The 4,027-nt window shown below is 43.1% G+C and overlaps 1 long non-coding RNA gene across 1 annotated transcript; it reads left to right on the top strand.

Moving 5' to 3' along the window:
• The first annotated feature begins 509 nt into the window (after positions 1–509).
• LOC137332154 (uncharacterized) lies at positions 510–3,546 on the top strand. The gene is made up of 3 exons (XR_010965602.1): positions 510–758; positions 2,868–2,899; positions 3,003–3,546. It is a non-coding gene; the product is annotated as an uncharacterized lncRNA (long non-coding RNA).
• Positions 3,547–4,027: the final 481 nt, after the last annotated feature.

The following is a 4,027-nucleotide window of genomic DNA, read 5'->3' as shown; positions in this document are numbered from 1 at the left end:
AAGGGTGCTGGTGGATGGGTACTAAACACTTCCTGCAGAGGACCTCCAAGATTTGCTCAGTAAAGAGAGAGTTTTCCCCTAATTTCTGCTGGTGAGCGCCTCTGCCTACTTTGGCTGTAGCTCATAACAGTTCATCTTCAGCCAATTCTGGTCAGGCTTCATGTGCCTATTATCATGTCCTGAGAACCTATTAATAGGAGGAGGAGGTATGAGCTTTGCAAAATCTGGGCACAGCCCCTATTCTGACCACATTACAGAACTGGGGTTTTAGTTTAATTTGCACAGCATAACATTTATTTCTACCTCTTTTATTATTGCTTCTAACATTCCAAAATACAATTCCAAGCATCACAGTCCAAACATTTGCTATACTCAACAGTGCAAAACATTAGAGTCAACTGAATTAATATTAATAATTTCAATTTTTATTTTTGGACAATTGTTTTATGTTTAGCAAAGTGAAGAATGCTGTGAAACTTACTGCATTTCCATTTTGGCCACCCAGAGACATCAACAAACATACCCAGATCCATTAAGGTACAGGCAACTGCAGTGTAAAGTTCCTTCTGCTCTGTCCTTGTTAGGAGATGTGGGTGAAAAGGATTGAAATGCAGAATGCTGACTCTAGTATTCTAAAGATACATCGCATGAATGTTGAAAAGTATTCAAGTCTTTGTCTAATTATCAATCTGCATTCACTGGACCTTGAAAATGCAAAACTTAATTAAAAGAAGTTCTAAAGACCTCGGAAAGCAAAGGTAAGAGGAATTTGCTTACTTTAGTTTGTAGGAGGGTGGATAACATTCATATCAAGGGACCGTCGTATCATGTATACTGTAGCTCAGAATGTAAAGTTCATGTGAACCAGACGTGGTTAGGTCATGCTGCCATGTTTGACATGCCATATAAGGGCATTTTGATAAGGGATTTGTAAGCAGCAAAGGTATATAAATCAAGCATATTGTAACAGGAATCTCGATCGGCCCTGGAAGATTGAGCTCGAGAATTGTAACTCAACCACAACAACTTGCATTTATATAGTGCCTTTAATGTAGTAAAATGTTCCAAGGCGTTTCACAGGAGGGTTATCAAACAAAATTTGACACCAAGCCACATAAGGAGATATAAGGACAGGTAAAGCGGTAGGTCTTAAAGGAGGAGAGAGAGGTAGAGGGGTGGAGCGGTTTAGGGAGGGATCTTTTTCCCAGAAATTGTTTCCCCGGCTAGTTTTCTTGGTTGTAAGACCTTTACTTTATTTGAGGTATTAATGCTTAGAATAAATGAACTTTGCTTGTGAACCTATTGTCTTACTGTCACTGATTGAACTCACATAACATAGCCGACTAGTTAACACCGTAACAATGGTGCCTTAACACCAACTGCACATCTCCCACATCAGCCATCCTTATGTACTCGCAAGTTAGATTAACAATTCAATGCCAAAACATGCCAAGCTGTAGACAATTTCATGCTGTGGGTATGCACCACGAGGAATTGGGTTGAGACTAGCTAAGCTGATTTCACATAGAACCTTAACAGCAGCCAAAGAAAGATAGTTTCCTAGCAGCAGTCCAGGGTGGGTTTAACTCCAGAGACTTGAGCACATAATCCAGGCTGACACTCCATGCAGTACTGAGGGAATGCTTCCTCTTAGATGCATCTATGCTGGTCGCCTCAACTACTCCTTGTGGTAGTGAGTTCCATATTCTAACCACGCTCTGGGTAAGTACGTTTCTCCTGAATTCCCTGGAATTGCTGTTTGTGGGATCTTACTGAGCGCGTTTCCTACATTATAACAGTGACGACGCTTCAAAGGTACTTTATTGGCTGTTTAAATTTTTGTAGTCCATTTCCCAGCCACAGCCAGCCAGATTGAGAGGCCGATTGGCTGTTGGACAGGAAGGCCTGTGGCACCAGGCTGCAGCCGGGAAGCAGAGAGGAGGGAGGGAGAGATCGCGAGGGGCCATAAATAGCTCGGGTTGGGGGGGGAAGAGAGCCCGGAGACATCAGAGGGCCTGGAAACACTGGGGGGGGGGGAAGAGGGGCCAGTGACATCAGAAGGCCTGGAAACATCAGAGTGGGTGGAGTCATAGGAGGGCCGGAAAGATCAGAGGGGGCCCTGGAAACAGCGGAGGGGCCGTCAACATCGGGGGGGGGGGGAAGGGCGGCGAAGACATCGGAGGGGCGGGAACCATCAGTGGGGGGTCCGGAGAGATCGGAGAGGGGGGCCGGAGAGATCGGAGAGGGGTGACGGAGAGATCGGCGTGGGGGGGGGGGGGCGGAGAGTTCGGAGGGATGGTGGGCGATTGCGGGTTATCCAATCGCAGGTTAGTATAAAGGGTAGTTTGGTGGACCGGGGGGAAGCACTCCTGCTCCTCCTGGCCCACAGGCAGTGCTGGAAAGGTAGTTTGGATCCAGCCATTCTCGCTTCTCTTCAGCTGTCAGGTTTCCAGAGGCCTGGGAAACCTGGCCAGTGTTAAATCTGATACACATCTAAATTCTGAGGCAAGCAGCTTCATTAAACTATTTAAATTACGGACCCACCTCTAGAGAGCAGGTTAATCGCTCTCTCCCCAACCTGCCTCTGTTAAAACTGGAAGTGGGTGCTTTGGAGGCGGGTTGGGTCGGGTTTCCCATTTTTGAAATTTTAACCACCATGTTAGACCACTCTCCTCCTACGCAGACACTCTAACATTAGTAATTAATTTTGTTTGTGTTCTGCAAGTTGAATTGTTCCATGAAATTTAAAAGGGTTGTTTCCTTCAAAGCCTCAGGATTGAAAAGGCAACAATGACACAAGTGTCTGTAAACTCTGTTGTGCATTGAATGCGACAGTGTTTCTACGATCTTGTCTTTTTCTTTGTCAGGTTTGGTCCAGGATAGTGTGCTACCAAGCAAGGTAAGAATTTCATTGCCATCTCTTCCTGAGTTGCATGTATGCAGTTTTCCATATTCCACCCTCTACAAAATGATTATTGTTTTCTCCATTGATTTCTATCTAGGAGACATTCTGCATCTGGTTCAAGACCTGACGAGATCAATTTAATTCAAATCATGTCAGACCAAATACCTGAACCAAAGTCATTTACTTTATCCGATTCAAACCGTTGAACCTGATAGTTACTTTCACTGACACCTTGTGCTGTTTCTATGATGCAATTGGGCGGTACATCTGGAGTCACACAAAATAAATGATTTTCCCTGTTCAATTGTGTATAGGGAAAAATAACATTGGATCAGCATTAAAATGACTGTGCCCAGCCCTTGGCCGCCTCACTGGTAATTGTGTAACTTTGTGTCCGGGTGGACTTCGTCACAGGGGATGATGCTGACATTTTATCTTTGTTTTTTAGCATTATTATTTGACCTCATTTGTGCAATCGACAGTTCAATGGATTAATTTTTTATTGTCTTTATTTTTGAACAAGTTTTCTATTCCTTTCTCAGGTCAAGGCTAAAATCAATCTCAGTATGTAAAATATTTCAGTGCATTTTTTTTTGGGTAAAATTGAAATGATTGTGTGTGTGTATGCACATATGTTTTAACATGCTTAATGTACAGAAGTGCTATCACATGTATGTATATTAGACATTTCAGTATGAATCATTATTCTATTCATAAAAAAAGTCTCTGTATTCTTCATCATTAAATAAGTAAAAGGAAGCAAATAACTACTCAATGTAGGGAAAATCAGGCAGATTCAATTGTGGCTTTCAAAAAGGAACTGGTTAAGTACTAGAAAGGAAAAAAATTGCAGGGCTACAGGGATAGGGCAGGGGAGTGGGACTAGCTGGGTTGCTTTTGCATAGAGCTGGCATGGACTTGATGGGCCGAATGGCCTCCTTCCGTGCTGTAACCTTTCTATGATTCTATGCTATTTAATTTGTTGACTTGTAAATCAACCAACATCACCAAAAACAGATGATCTGACCTGTTCATCTTATTTGCTGTTTGTGGGACCTTAATGTGCACACATTAACTGCTGCATTGACTACAAAATGACAGCGACTACACTTCCAATGTAAT

The sequence above is a fragment of the Heptranchias perlo genome, chromosome 14 (genome assembly GCF_035084215.1).
Source record: "Heptranchias perlo isolate sHepPer1 chromosome 14, sHepPer1.hap1, whole genome shotgun sequence".
Lineage (NCBI taxonomy): Eukaryota > Metazoa > Chordata > Chondrichthyes > Hexanchiformes > Hexanchidae > Heptranchias > Heptranchias perlo.
This window is presented reverse-complemented; position numbering and strand designations above follow the sequence as displayed.